This window comes from Leopardus geoffroyi, chromosome C2 (genome assembly GCF_018350155.1).
Source record: "Leopardus geoffroyi isolate Oge1 chromosome C2, O.geoffroyi_Oge1_pat1.0, whole genome shotgun sequence".
Taxonomy (NCBI): Eukaryota; Metazoa; Chordata; class Mammalia; order Carnivora; family Felidae; genus Leopardus; species Leopardus geoffroyi.
The window spans coordinates 135464785-135481397 of NC_059333.1; positions in this window are offsets into that span (position 1 = coordinate 135464785).

A 16613-nucleotide genomic window follows, 5' to 3' on the forward strand; every position below is an offset into this window, starting at 1 on the left:
ATCTCACAGTTTGTGGGTTCGAGCCCTGCGTCAGGCTCTGTCCTGACAGCTCAGAGCCTGGAGCCTGCTTTGCATTCTGTGTCTCCCTCTCTCTCTGCTTCTCTCCTGCTCACACTCTGTCTCTCAAAAATGAATAAAGATTTTAAAAATTTAATTAATATAAAATTAAAAACAGTAGGATCTCACTTTTTTAAAAAGCATGTTTAGGGAAAAAAAGACTGGAAAATCACACAAAAATGTTCATAGTTGTTGTCCTTGGGATATAAGTTTATGAATGATTTCTTTTTCTTATCTGTAGTTTCTACACTTTTTAAACTAAGTTTGTATTACTTTTATGAAGAGAAGAAGGCAGACATTATTAAAAATCACAAACACTTGATTTAGTAGGTCCCGATTGTCTATAAGTGATTGGTTCTGCATGATTTGATGTATTTTTTAAGGGGTCACTTTATCTTCCAGGACATCTCACAGAATGACTTAAAGGTAAAATTTTTTAAAACCACTAGATTTTTTTAAATGACATTTCATTTTGTTTAGTTGTTTTATTTAAATATAATTGACACATTATATTCTATTAGTTTCAGGTGTATAATATAAAGATTCAATATTTATATATATTATGAAATGATCACCTCACAAGGTCTAGGGAACATCCATTATCATGAATAACATTTTATAAAGCCCTAATGAACCACTTTCAAACACCTTATTTAAAATGTACCAGACTCACTCTTTGCAGATGGCTGGAGAAGTGATCATCCTGTAAAAAAAAAAAAAAAAAAAAAAAAGACAATTGATTTTTTTTCTATGTCTATTGTAATAATAGCCTTGGTGCAGCAAATCCTACACCTAGCAAAGAAGAAACCTTTCTAGAGGCACTTGTCCATAATTGTGAACTACTTAAGCCCAAATGGAGTACAATAGATTTGAACACATGTAATCAAGTAACTGCTTTAATCTTGTTGAATTTGAGGTGCCAAAGATACATGGTACAATCTTAGAATTATAAAAATCTGGGAATTTAGTATTGGGTAACACTGGTGGCACTTTTGCTCTCATTTTACAGATCAGAGAACAATGGCCCAGTAAGGCTAAGTGATGCATTCACAACTCAGACCCAATTAATGTCAAAACCAGGATGAGATTTCTATTCCTCTAGATTTTAGCCCAATCCCTTTTCCAGAATCAGGGTCCAAGTACCATGACTGTGTCATAAAATACATGATATTGAGCAAGTTATTTAACTTCCCTAAGCCTGGATATTCTCATCTGTAAGGAGTATACAATATTATCTACATGCAGAGTTGTGGAGGGAATAAAATAAGACAATTTAAACAAAAATTTAGTACCACGTCCAGAATACAGGAGGGGCTGATTACATTGTAGCCGTTATTAGGGCTAGTATTGTTCCTCTAAGATCCACTTGAAAGTTGGATTTGGGGGTGCCTGGCTTGCTCAGTCGCTTAAGCGTAAGCATCGGACTTCAGCTCAGATCATGATCTTGAGGTTTGTGCGTTTAAGCCCCACGTCAGGCTCTGCACTGTCAGCATGGATCCTGCTTCAGATCCTATGTCTCCAACTCTGTGTCTCTCCCATGCTCATGTGTGTACTTTCTCTCTCTGTCTGTCTCTCTGTCTCTCAAAAATAAATAGGGATGTCTGGGTGGCTCAGTTAAGCATCCGACTCATGGTTTCCGCTCAGGTCATGATCTCACAGTTCCTGCGTTTGAGCCCCACATCAGACTCTGTGTTCACAGTTATGGAGCCTGCTTGGGATTTTCTCTCTTGCTGTTTCTATCTCTGCCCCTCCCCTGTGTGCTCTCTCTCTCTCAAAATAAATAAATAAAAATAAAAGAAAAGAAAGAAAGAAAGAAACAATTTTTAAAAGTTGGATTTGTAAGGTGGGGCTTGGAAGACAGATTAGAGCTTATTTGGAGAATTCTCTGCATAGTGATGACATCTGGAACCAGGAAAGTAGGTAAGATTGTTGACAGCATGGAGAGAAAAGGGAGAAGAAGTGAGGGTAGAACCCTGAGTCAAACCACCTTGAACGTTTAGAAAATAGAAGAGGAACCCGTTAAAAAGACAGAAAAAGCAAGATGGTACAGCATCCTTGAAGCCATGTGAGCAGCAGCCATCGGGTTTATCATTTTCATAGGTAATGTTTGGGCAGATCATTTTTGTTGGCAGAGAAATAGAATCCAGATGCAAAAGAGAGAGTAGGTTATGTGTTGAGATGTCTCAAAGGACCAGAAAAGTTGGTTATTTAAGACAGTGACAGGGTCAAGGAAAGAGTTTCTTTTTAAAAAAAAAATATTTTTTAACGTTTATTTTTGAGAGCCAGAGCATGAGCAGGGGGAGGGGCAGAGAGAGGGAGAGACACAGAATCCGAAGCGGTCTCCAGGCTCCGAGCCTGACACGGGGCTCGAACCCACGAACCATGAGATCATGACCTGAGCCGAAGTCGGGCGCTCAACCAACTGGTGGACGCTCACCGGGCTGGATGCTCACCACCCAGGTGCCCCAAGATTTTCCTTTTTGAATGTATGGAAGATCCAAGCATGCATAGGAAGTAGCAAGAGTTCGGCCTAGCAGAAAGAGACATGGGAGATGAGATAAGTAATAGCTGAATAGGATCCAGTCATAGGTTAAAGTTGAATGAGTCTTGGCAGAAAAGGGAAATCTCTCTTCCTCTGAAATAAGGGCAAAGGGAAGCTGAGGGTAGAGTGATTTTGAGGTGAGGAGGAGAGAGACTATGCATTCTTATATTGTCTACTCTCAGGTCTTCGGGGTGGACTAAGTCGTCAGGTTACTTCTCTCTAATGAAGAGCCAGGGGCTGGAGTGGGAGTACGAGAGAGACAGAACGTTTGGAACAAAGCCCTGTGGGGAGTTGGCAGGGTCGATTCAAGAGAGATACGAACATGTTGGTGTAGGCTAACGGCCCACCTGCGGTCAAACAGCATGACCGTGTCAGCCCGGGACCAATATCTGGACCTCCTCAGCTGGGACAGACGGCAAGCGCTTCCAGGAAGAGGGTTTCGGAGCTAACGAGGGAGCAAGAAAGTCCAGGCTGAGGGGGAGAGGTTCTGTCAGAACCGTGGTGAGGGAGTGGGAGAATAAAAGCAAAAGCCTCGTGCTGGCAGGAGCTGGGGAGAAGGTGAGGTGTAGCCAGTGGGGCCGTTTCAAGTGGGGCCGTTTCAGGCCTGTGGCTCGGGTGAAGTGAGGCAGAGACTGGAGGGGTTGGAACAGAGAGGTTAAGAAACTGAAAGCGGGTTTCATCTCCGTCCACCCCAGGGACCGGGTGAGGGAGGAGGATGGTGAGCGAGGGCACCCCTCTGCTCGAGGTAGGAATGGTGTGGAAGCAACTTCGGCTCAGAGGCCCGCATGTCTGCCCCCTTCCCTGCTCGCACAGAGACTTTCGGGTGTCTCCTCCCAGGATTCTTGACAAGCTGGTCTTTTGAATTCTGGTCGTCTGATTCATCTCAAGAGACCCTGGGCCTCCGGGTCTCCCTGCAGGGGGAGAATGTGCCTACCTACATTTTCCCCGAAGTGCCTGTTTGTTCGCTACCCAGATTCCCAGTATCGTCAACCTCCCCCGTGGTGCCAGCCTGCGCTCTCATTTAGAGCGGAGTGTGATGCCGCTATCCATTTTGCAGTCTTTGTACACATCAAAACAAACAAACAGAGCCCCAAACACACCCCAGCAGGCTTATTGTCAGAGAATTAGCTCCCATGCTGGCACAGCCAGACGAATTCAGATAAGAATAGCTTAAAATAAATCCTCCCAGGCAAACTGGTCACAGGCCAGAGCTATGGGATCACTTCTGGCTACAACCACGTCGGGTACACATGTTCTGTTATCCTAAAAGATTTGATTTTATATTTTTCGAAGGAGCCAGAGATAACAGCAGCGAATTAAAATTGCCTTCTCCTCCCTGGAACCTGAGGTAGTTGAGGAGGTATTTGGTTGAGAAGTCAGACAGCATGATTGAACATTCAAGAGCACCTGTTTATGATTACTTTTCGCCTCCAGGTAAATAGGAATTTGATCTTCTGCTGCTGGAGGCTTCTCCTCCCCACAAACATTAACCACATGCATCAGTTGGAAGGCACTCCACTCCTAGGTCAAGCCTGTGGCTCCCTCCTCTCTAACCTTGAGAGCCACCTATGAACACTCTTTGACACTTGGTACCATTTTAACAGAATAAACATCTTTGGGGACTACCTCACTAATTACGGACAGAAAAATAATTTTCATCTTCTAGTTAACTCGGGTGGATTCGAAGCGGGTGCCTAGATTATCCTTACCTACCTCTTCCTTCAGGGAAACCGGAGTCAAACATTGTAACCTTGCATATGCCAGTTTCAAATTATTATAACTATTATTAACACGTTCCCATGTCTGGCTGTGTGGATAGACGATGACCCAGCAAGGGAACAAGGTGTAGAGCCTGGAGTCAGATGAATGCTTTTCAGCTGGTGATGCAGAAAATATGTATGAACCTCGCTCGTGGCTGTTCTGTTTTCTTTCTGAGTGAATTTTTACAAGCTGCAAATCACCCTGATTGTCTAAAAAGTGAACGGGTTTATCATGGCAACAAGCTTTAATTTGTTGCATGGACGGATAAGCGAAACCATTTTTCTAAACCTACAGTTCTAAATCAAAAACTTTTGCTCTCGGGGCACCTGGGTGGCTCAGTCGGTTAAGCGTCTGACTCTTGATTTCAGCTCGGGTCACGATCTCACAGTTCGTGCACTGGGCTCTGCACTGCCCTGCCCCTACCCTGCTCATGTTTGCTGTCTAAATAAATACATCAATAAACTTAAACAACAACAACAACAACTTTTACTCTTCTCTGAGCACTTGCACTCCCCAATCTGGGAGGGCTCGCTCCATTCTGAAGTGAGCTATGAAGTTGAGTAGGAATGTGGCGTCATATAAAGGGGCGGTGTTAATCAAGGGCAAATGGATCTATGTTTATATCTCAGCACAATCACCAAGTGGTCTTGAGCAAGTGACTTAGCCTCTAATGCTATAGTTTCCTCATTTATACGATTATCCTAACATTTTCCACTCTGCAGGGTTACTGTGAGTATTACATGACATAATGCATATAGAACAGTTAGTACTATGGATGTTTGTTAGCAGGAAGAGGAATTAGTAAGAGTCAACTCTGGGTCTGAGGCACGGTGCTAGATTCTTTGTACAAAGTAAGTCACTTCGTCCTCACAGCAAACCTGTGACATAGGACTATCATGAAGATCCACGTTATCCCATAGAAATACAAAGAGGTCAAAGAATAGAGGTATAAGAAGAAACCACCTGTACGGGAATAAAAAGTGTGTTGGGGGTGGTGATGGTTGCGGAAGCGAGCATTCGTTGAACGCTTAGTAAGTACCAGGTCTTCTGCCAATTATTAAAATACGCATTACCTTGTTCATGCCTGACAATCACTGTAAGAGATAAGGTACAATCTTCAGCCCATTTTGTACTGGAGACAACAGAAGGGCAGAGGAGATTGAACCCTTGCCCAAGGTCACACAACGGGTCCGTGGCAGGCTGGGACTGAATTTAGCCCCCTGTGACTTCATAAACTGCTTTTTTTTTTTTTTTTAAACGTTTATTTATTTTTGGGACAGAGAGAGACAGAGTATGAACGGGGGAGGGGCAGAGAGAGAGGGAGACACAGAATCGGAAACAGGCTCCAGGCTCTGAGCCATCAGCCCAGAGCCCGACGCGGGGCTCGAACTCACGGACCGCGAGATCGTGACCTGGCTGAAGTCGGACGCCCAACCGACTGCGCCACCCAGGCGCCCCATAAACTGCTTTTAACTATTAGTCCAGTGATTCTCAGAGTTTGGTCCCCAGACGCAGCATCAGCATCACCTGAGAATTTACAACAAAGGCAAATTCTCAGGCACACCCAAGACCTACTGAATTAGAAACTCTAGGGGCAGAATCCAGTGGTGTATATTTTAGTATCTCCTAGGTGATTCTAACACAAGATAGAGTTTGAAAACCCTGCCCTAGACTGTATTGCCTATTTTTATGGAGACACTTTAGGCTTGTACTCTATAGAATGGATTTGATCTTTTCAGTTTGGCTTAGCCTTTGCATCTGGCTATCTCCAGAGCAAGAGCTCATCATTAAATTTCTTTTACCTTCCATTACCCCCTGCCCATGCTCCACCATTGCTATGCAGTGCCAGGGACAAAAAAAAAAAAAAAAAAAAAAAACCCTTTTGGAATAATATGTGATCATGTGCGTCGTAGAGCTGTTACTGTGTATGTTGTTGCATTGGAGGTGAGCGGCAAGATGATACCTCACACCTTATTAGTTGTGTGTGGGCAACCAAGTTGACTTCTCTCTGCCTCCGTGTCTTCAGCTGTGCATCAGAGATGACCACTTCACCTATTTCAAGTGGATGAACTGAAGATTAAGTATGACAATCCATGTGTCAAGTATGAGCTCTGAGCTTAGCATCTTTACTCAATAAGCATTAGCCATTATTATCAGAAAAAAAAATCTTGCCTGCAAAGAATCAGGCATCATCCTGAAAGAATATATAGGGCAAATAAAAATTTATATCCTAATGTCTAGAGATAAGCCTATGGGAGAGGCAGTCAGTGTCAAAAGTACCTTGTCTCCCAGGTTCTGTCCATTTCAGGAAGTAACTAACTGATCTGAAGATAGTGATTTTTCTACTCTATGCTTTCAATAAAGGTCACGGACTCTGCTTAAAGAGGCTGTGAATTGTGGACTTTGCTCCTAGTCACTAATGAGTGAAATGGATACAAATCAAATATATTTTTTTTCTTTAAATTTCACTGCGGCAAACTGCCTCTAAACAGCCCATTAGTTAAAACACTTGAGTAGAAACAGATACGCAAGGATAATGGGGTTTGTTTCATCAGCCATTCTCTGTACCCAACTGCTTCCCACTTCTATCTAAGGGCACGGAAAGCTGAATGTGCTCCTCCGTGGGAGCACTGCAAGAGTGCTAACTGCTGCAAGCCTTTGGAGGCGTCGCTTGACCCGGTGAAAAGGGAAGAACTTGCAGAAGGTGCTGATGGAAGGACCATGACAGCCTGAGAGGGAGGTGGCATCTTGTGCCCTCTTTATTCCCCCTAATTTTTTTTTATTAGCCAGAAGATACACCCAAGGGTGTCTTTTCTAGGGCACTGCATACCCTAGTCACAAACTGGGTGACGTATCCAACAGAATTTTATCATTTAACCGTTCTGGAAGCTAGAGGTCCGAGACGGAGGTGTTGGTGGGCGTCGGTTCCTTCCGGGACTGTGAGGGAGAATCTGTTCCAGGCCCCTCTCCCAGATTCTGGTGCTTTGCTGGCAATCGGTGGTGTCCCTTGGCTTCTGTAGCATCACCCTAATCTCTGCTTTCAGCCTCACATGGTGCTCTCCTGTGTGAGTCTGCGTCCAAAAGCCCCCTTTTATAAGGACTCCACTCACATCGGATAAGGGGCTCATCTTGCTCCAGTAGGACCTCGTCGTAACTAATTCTATCTGAAACAATCCTATTTCCAAATAAGGTCACATTCTGATATAGTGGGGGTTAAGACTTCAACTTGCGAATTCTGAGGGGCCACAATTCAACTCATAACAGATGGTAAATGAAACTCTATCCACCAAACTGACAGTTCTGGCCCGTTGAAACAGGCTTAGAGCAGTGTTTAAACTGTAATGTGCACATGAATCACCTGGGAATCTTACTAAAATGCAGACTCTGATTTCACAGGTCTGGGGTAGGGGCCAAAATTCTGCGTTTCCAGACCGCTCCTACTGCTGCTGCTGCTGCTGCTACTTTGAGTAACAAGGTCCCAGAAGAAGCTTATGGTGGTGTATTCTCATTCCCGATCTCTCCCATCTATTATACCAGAGCTTACAGTCCTTCATCCCAAGGGCTCTCAGGTCACCACCTCCTTACCTGGAGTCATCTTATAGTTCAGGGCATAAAAGTGATTTGAACGACAAAATTCAGACACGCTTAGCACCACTTAGGTCTGAACCAGTGGTGGCTAAACGTTGTCTGGTATACACATTGTTTTCTGAACTGTGACCACAGCACCTGACTTGCCCATGTCGTCCTTAAACCTTTACTAGAACTGCATTCTGAACGTGGCCAGTGTGGCTTCTGCGTGGTTTAATTTTCCTGGGATCCCACTAGATTATAGGACTCGTTGAGGGTGGGTTAAAGTTTCCTTGGAGTACTTTAATAAATAAATGCCTGGACGGGGGGTGGGGGAAACATATTTGCAGCATATAACAAGCCAAGTATTAGCGTGCAGAACTTATAAAGAAGCTCTACAAACCAAATAACTCAATACAAAAATGGCCAAAGATTACAAGGAGGGAATTCACCTCGGAGGAAACCTCAATAACCCATAAACCTATGAAAAAAATGCTTTATTTCCATTAGTCATTTCAGAAATTCAAATTAAAACATACTGGAATTAAAATTAAAAACTTAAAATTAAAAACAGACATTAAAACCAAATTATTTAGTGTTCTTTAGTGGGATGAATATTTAAAACACTAATTGACAGCAAGAGTGTGGAGAAATTGGTACTCTTGTTCATGGACAGAATTATAAATTGGAGGCAAATTTGGCATTACCGCTGCATCTTACATGTGTAATCCCTAAGTCTGTGGAGTTCTGCTTTTTGTATCTCTACAGAAACACATGGATACGTAAGGAAGCATATTCAGGGGCAGTCATTGAAGTACTTATTCATTATTGACAGTAGCAAAATTTATTGACAATCTAAATGTACATGGGTAGGGAAACAACTGTAGTGTAGACATAAGGCACAGCCATTAAATGAATAACAACAGACAACATTTCTTGGCTACATTACAGGTACCAGACTCTGTCCTTGGTGCTTTGCATGTATGAACTTTTTAATATGACGTAGGTACTATCTTGGTTCCATTTTAGTGATGCAGAAACTGAAGCACAGAAAAAGCTAATAATTTTTTCAAGGTGATTCAGCTGGGACAGAGATGAAATTTGAGTGCATGTAGTCTAGCTGCAGGGGATACGTTCTTAGCCAATTCAGGGGACCACAGGTAGAGGAATAGAATGGAGTGTTCTCTGTATCCTGACGTGGAAAGATTGCTAAGAAATATTATTATATAATATAAAATAAATGTGAATTTATAAATAATATAAATATTAAATGAATGAAAAGCGAGGTGCAAAATGAGTCCTCTGGTGTATGTAAAAAAAAAAAAAAACAAAAAAAACCCTCAAACACTTTTATACTTGGAGCGCCTTGGGTGGCTCAGTTGGTTAAGTGTCCGACTTCGGCTCAGGTCATGATCTTGCCGTTCGAGCCCCGCATCAGGCTCTGTGCTGAGAGTTCAGAGCCTGGAGCCGGCTTCTGATTCTGTGTCTCCCTCTTTCTCTGCCCCTGCCCTGCTCACACTCTGTCTCTGTCTCTCTCTCAAAAATAAATAAACACTAAAAAAAACGTACATACTTTATGGGAACTTGTGTATGCATGTAAATGCAGTGAAAGTTCTGAAAGGTATCACAACAAACAATTATCTCTGAAAAGAGGGAAGGGGTGATTCTGGAAGTTACGGAGATGGTACAAAGGACACTTTTACTTTTATTGGCAATAGCGTTTCTTTGAAGGATTACATATTAATTATCTTGCAATTAAAATTACCTAATTAAAACATTAATTGACGGGATCTGTTCTTAGTCCTGCACTGACTTGGTTCCACCCTCCAAGCAGTGCAGAGATATCACCACATTCCCTTTTGACCCAGATGGGCAAAGCCTTCTATTTCTGTACTGTCGGCACAGAGCCGGCCTCCAAGCACATTACCTCTCCTCTGCCGTCCTCCTCATCATCACTATTTCTTTATCTTTCATTAAGATGTTATTTATTAACATAAGATGTTGTTTCATTTAAGATGTTATCTTTCATTAAGATGTTATTTCATTAAGATGGTTGTTTATGGGTGTTGCTCTTATAGTTGGGAAGGATATGAAAACTCTAGTTTGAGAGAGGCTGGAAATCTAATGGCTACAGCATGGTTTATACTGGTTGATGTCTGGGGAAAGGGGAGTATTTTGGTAGAGCTCTATGTTCTCAAAATTGTTCTTCACTAGGTCTGACACAAAATCCTCAATTTCCCTGATAGATCAAAATAACTTTGTCTCCTCAGTATAGTTTATCGTAGTTTTTTTTTAATGTTTATTTATTTTGAGAGAGAGAGAGCAAGCAAGTGGGAGAGGGGCAGAGAGTGAGGGAGAAAGAGAATCCTAAGCAGGCTCTGTGCTGTCAGCGAGGAGCCCAACACAGGGCTCAGTCTCACAACCCTGAGATCATAACCTGAGCCAAAATCAAGAGTCAGATGCTTAACCAACTGAGCCACCCAGGAGCCCTAGTTTACCCTAGGTTATCACCTGGTCCTCCTATTCCTCCAGACCAAGCCACCCCTGTGATCAAACGAACATAGCCTTGTGAGAAGAAATGGAATTTATCATTGATTTTTATTTATTGACCAAGCAGATATTCTAGGTGATGCCTAGTGCATATAGACAGTGCATTTCAATTGCCAGTTTTCATTTTTAGGCTGAAACCAGATGGCCAGTTCTACTGGTCACTGCGTCTAGCACATTCTGAGCCACTGGCCTGGAAACCGATACACTTGCAGAATAGTCCGGCTGTGTCCTCGCCTCGTCTGCACTTACATCCAAGGCACACAAAGAAACCACTCTCCCCACCAAAAACATGCTCACCTTCCACAACTCAAATTTTAGAGATTCTTTTATGCTTGACCCCCCAAAATACATTGACAAGATATAGATTCTGTGTAACTCCCATACATAAAGGTGTGCTTCTTTATTCTGTACATAACTGTAGTAAAATTTAAAAAAATGCACCTGCAAAAAAGTGTATTTAAACCCTTCTCCCACAAACATGGGACTGAGGTACAAAAGTGAAACAATAAAACTTCTAGAATAAAATATAGAAAATCTTTATGATCTTAGATTGGGCAAAGAATCCTTATCTACTATATAAAAGAATGATCCTTAAAAGGAAAAACTGGTAAGTTGGACTTTATCAAACTTAGAAACTTTTGTGCTTCAGAATATATCACCAAAATTTTTTTTTTAAAATAAGGAGGTATCACTAAGACAATGAAAAGACAAGCTATAGACTGGGAGACAATATTTGTACATCATATATTTAATAAAGAACTTTATTCAGAATATATAAAGAATTATGACAATTCAATAAGAAGAAGACAAACAACTCAATTAAAAAACAGGTAAAAGATTTGATAGACGTTTCACCAAAGAAGAAATTTGAATGGCAAATAAGCATATAAATAAATATATGCTTATGATCATTACTCATTAGAGAAATGCAAATTAAAAACACAACGTGTAGAATGGCCCTATTATTAAAGAAGGCCAACTGTTGGGAAGGATATGTGTGGAGAAACTTCAAAGTTCATGCATTGCTGGCGGATATGTAAACTGGTACAGCTATTCTCGAAGCAGTTTGACAGTTTCTTTTTTTTTTTTTTTAATTTTTTTTTTTCAACGTTTTATTTATTTTTGGGACAGAGAGAGACAGAGCATGAACGGGGCAGGGGCAGAGAGAGAGGGAGACACAGAATCGGAAACAGGCTCCAGGCTCTGAGCCCTCAGCCCAGGGCCTGACGCGGGGCTCGAACTCACGGACCGCGAGACCGTGACCTGGCTGAAGTCGGACGCTTAACCGACTGCGCCACCCAGGCGCCCCAGTTTGACAGTTTCTGAAAAACTTAAACAATCTTTCCATACCTCTTGGCAATTATATTAAGAATCTATACAAGAGAAATGAAAACGTGTGTCCACACAAAGATATGTGTGCAAAAGTTCATAGTAGCATTATTCATAATAGCCAAAAACTAGAAACAACCTAAAAGTCCCACAACTGGTGAATGGATAACCAAATATGGGGGGTGTGATGTGTATGTATACACACACACACATACAGTGGAATGTTATTTAGCAACAAAAAGAAATGAAGTACCGATGTTTTCTGTAACATGGAAGGGCCTCAGAAAACACGCTCAGTGGAAGAAGCCAGATGTGAAATTCCACTTACATGAAATGTCTAGAAGAGGCCAATTGATACAGACAGAAAACAGACCAATGGTTGCCGAGGGCTGGGGGTGAGCACAAGGATTAACTGGAAACGGTCATGAGGAAACTTTTGGGAAGGATAGAAATGTTAAAAACCTAGAATGTGGGGGCGCTTGGCTGGCTCAGTCAGAAAAGCATGTGACTCCTGATCTTGGAGTCGTGAGTTCAAGACCCACAGTGGGCATAGAGATTACTTAAGAAAAATTTTTTTTAAAACAACCACCTGGAATGTGGTGATGGTTGCAAAACTAGAAATTTACTAAAAATCAATGAGTTGTATTCTTACAACTGGTGGATTTTCTGGCATGTAAATTACACTTCGATAAAGCTATTTAAAAATAGAAAACTTAATAGCATATCCCTATGGGCCTGACCTAGACAGGGTCATTTGATCTATCACTCCAGTACTAGCTTAGTTATTTGCCAGCCACATTAACCAGGACCTTTTGTCCCCAGAGGAGTTCATTACTCACATTAGGGATTGACCAGTACTCTGTATCATTTTAAAGACAGAGCACCAAAACGGTAAAGGGCAGAGCAGATAACAAAGCTGCCTACTCCATCATATGGTGGTTACAATTCCGAGAAAATTCAACTTGCAGGAAAAGTTGCTGCCGACGCATAGTTACTTAACGAGGTCTCGATAAGAGCTGCTGGCATTTTTGTAGACAAATACTCCCTTCTCACCCATGGCTGAAACTCTTCTTTCAGATTAATGTGGCCATTTTATATCCTCCAATCACTGAGGACAGAGGCCCAGCAAGCACACACGGAAAAGTCAGTGTGGAACTGAGACGGAGTCAGAAGTCACAGATTCAAACCCCAACTCCTACAACTCAATGAGGTAATATGTAACAGTGTTTGCGAATTTACAAAGCACTCTAGGCATACTGGCTAGTGTTATTATAATTCAATAACCTTACAGTGTTTAAAAGAATTTTTTAAATGATGGCTTATCTTAAAATCAGGAAGTCTATGTCAAATTATTATCAACACAAATCCATATTTATATCATCTTGATTTGAACTCATCTCCTCTCCCAAACTTTTAACTTGCTCATTTGTTTAAGGACTTTTCTTGAGTCCCTAACGCTAAAATTCATCCCCAGATTTTGCCTATTCACCTTTCGACAGATTCCCCCCATTTCTCTCCATTTCAGTGGTAACTATTCCAGTGAAGGTCATCAGCTTCTGAGCTTGTGACAGAAACCTTTTGCTTTGTTTCTCCCTCCCTTTCAAGCCATCCACATGGCTGTCCGGAACCCATCACTTTTCCCATCTAAAACATGCAGTGGCTCACTAGCTCTTCCAGTCTTATTATCTATCTGTTGATTCATTAGCTAGGCCACGAGTTTCATCTCAATCATCAGATCCCAATCTCACTTCTCCCAACATGAATCCCCTTCTCCAATCAAACCAGCCCCTTTCCTATCCACTCAATCTTGCCCATCGTGGTTTATGTCAGGAAGGCCCTCTTTTTATTCTTGAATATTTCCTCGAAGAGTCATCTCAAGACTCACTTTGTAAATGGTAAAGTAGAAAGGTGGCTCTCGGCCGCCATATGCTCCTCAATCTGTCCATTCTCTCAGATACCCCAATACCTCGTGATTCTGAGTTTCTCACTGAGGCTTCCTTCAGGTAGGCTTCAAAGTTATTCCCTCTCTTGACCCGTCCATCTACCGTTCCATTTCCTTGATGTTCAGATTTCAGGAGCTTTTTGGAGCTCAAATGACCCAATAAACTAATTCTTATTATGGAATAAATATATATACACTTTTGTACCCTGTCAGAAATGAATATCTCATTTGAAAAAGGGATAGTCTATGACACGATGCACTAGCCCAACAATCACTGGTGACAGAGAATGTCATGCAAGTGGCAGGGAAACATGGCGGAAGGTGGGAAGGGTACACCTGAACATCATCCCAATGCCCTTGACATCACTCCTCCTACCCTGCCTCTTAAAACACTGCCTGTCCCCACTGTGACGTATGTCCCAACTTCTTCTTGGTATAGTGTTTCTGGCAACACACAGGTTTAGGAGTCGGAAACACCTGGATCTGACCCCTCGCTCTGCTACCGACTAGCTGTGCAACTTTGGGCTGGTCATTTAACTGCTCTGGGCCTCAGTTTTCTCATCTGCCTATTAGGGACCGTAACAACTAGCTTATGGAGTGGCTGTGAGGGTCAGGTGGAATAAGATACGCAAAATGCTTAGCAACAGTAAGTATAGTAAGAGGTGAACACAGAGGTAATATATCACCTCACAAAGTCTTGTTCTCAAATAATTCTGTGAATTCCTATTGCATCTCTTCAGACCGTGCTCAAACATAGGGATTTTGTCTTATTTTTCCTTCCTTTTTAAATTTTTTTTCAGAATTACAGTGGTTCCTTTAGGTATGTGTGTGTATTCATATATATTTATTTATTATATATAAAAATATAAAAATATCTAAATATGTATATAAATATATTAATATATACTTATTCTCATGTCATTCCCTAAGGTTTTCCATGAGGCTTTTCTTATTTCTAAAATAAAGCACTAAAAAGAAATAACCTCAAGTTTACATTTAGTTGTAAAGTTGCACAAACCTATAGGAAGGCAAAGCTGAAGAAGTCATTTTGTCCACCCAAGAAGTGTCATTGCCTGGCTTTTTGTTTTGTTTTGTTTTTCAATCCCGGATATCTCTAGTAACATAATACATCAACATGCAGACTTTTTGATGAGGCCACAGGCTTCTCAATGCATTCTTTTTAATTAATTAATTAATTAATTAATTAAAAATTTTTTTTTGAGAGAGAGAGAGAATGTGCAAACAGGGGAGGGGCAAGGGAGAGGGAGGTAGAGAATCTTAAGTGGGCTCCACACCCAGCTCAGCGCAGAGCCTGATGCGGAGCTCGATCTAACCACCATGCGATCATGACCAGAGCCAAGATCAGGAGTCAGTCGCTTAACCACCTGAGTCACCCAGGCATCCTGCTTCTCAATGCATTCTTGTTTCAACCCCAATACTTTTTTTTTTCTTTTCTTTTGAGGAAAAGTATTCAATGTTTTCAAATACCTGAATAATTTAGCTCCCAGTATTTCTTTGTCACAGATGCTGAATAGGTCTCATTTTCTAACTAATATATGACACAAGACTTAGGAATTAAAAAACAAATAACTGTTGGGGTGCTTGGATGGCTCAGTCGGTTAAGCCTCCGTCTTCGGCCCAGGTCATGATCTCATGGTTTGTGAGTTCAAGCCCTGCGTGGGATTCCGTGCTGACAGCCCAGAGCCTGAAGCCTGCTTTGGACCTGTGTCTCCTCTCTCTCTGCCCCTCTCCTGCTCTCTCTCTGTCTCTCTCTCTCTCATTCTCAAAAACAAATAAACAAAAAACATTCAAAAAACAAAACAAACAAAAAACCCCCACAAATAATTATGTACTAAGCAGCATATTCTATTTGCAGAGTAGTGTGGTAATTAAGAGCATAGTTTTAGTTTGGGCTTGAATCCCAGTTGTTACCCTCCTGGAAAGCTTTCTCCATTCTCAGCCTCGGTTTCCTCATCAGAAGAATAGACTGGTAACTGCAACCTAACCCGTACAGATAGAATGAGGATAAGTAACGAATAGAGCGTGTTTGTACAATGTTTGGCACATAGGAAGCTCGCAGTTATTGCTCTATTTATGAAGCCATCGTTTCACCAGTCAGATATTACACGGGTATACCTCGTTCCACCGTGCTTCCCTTTACTGTGCTGCATAGACACCGCGTGATTTTACTAGTCCAAGGTCGGTCGCCACCCTGCACGGAGCGAATCTGTCAGCGCCATTTTTCCAACAGCGTTTGCTCAGTTTGTGTCCCTGTGTCGCACTTTGGTAATGCTCTCAAATTTTCAAACTTGATCTTTCTTGTTAGATTTATCATGGTGACCTGTGATCAATGATTAGGACTCATTGAGAGCTCAGACGATGGTTAGAATTTCACAGCATTGAAGTGTTTTTTTAATGAAGGTATGTACATTGTCTTAAAAGAAACTTTTTTTAAGTTCACTTATTTCTTTTGAGAGAGACAGAGCGAGCTGGGCAGGGGCAAAGAGAGGGAGAGAAAGAACCAGAAGCAGGCTCCACACTGTCAGCGCAGAGCCCCATAAGGGGCTCGAACTCATGAACCGTGAGATCATAACCGAGCCAAAACTAAGAGTCAGACACTTTTTAAAAAATTTTTTCTTAATGTTTATTTATTTTTGAGAGAGAGACAGAGAGAGAGAGAGACAAAGCATGGGTGGGGGAGGGGCAGAGAGAGAGGGAGACACAGAATTCAAAGCAGGCTCCAGGCTTCCAGCTGCCAGCACAGAGTCCAATGTGGGGGCTCAAACCCAGGAACCGTGAGCTCATGACCTGAGCTGAAATAGGATGCTTAACCGACTGAGCCACCCAGGCGCCCCTAAGAGTCCG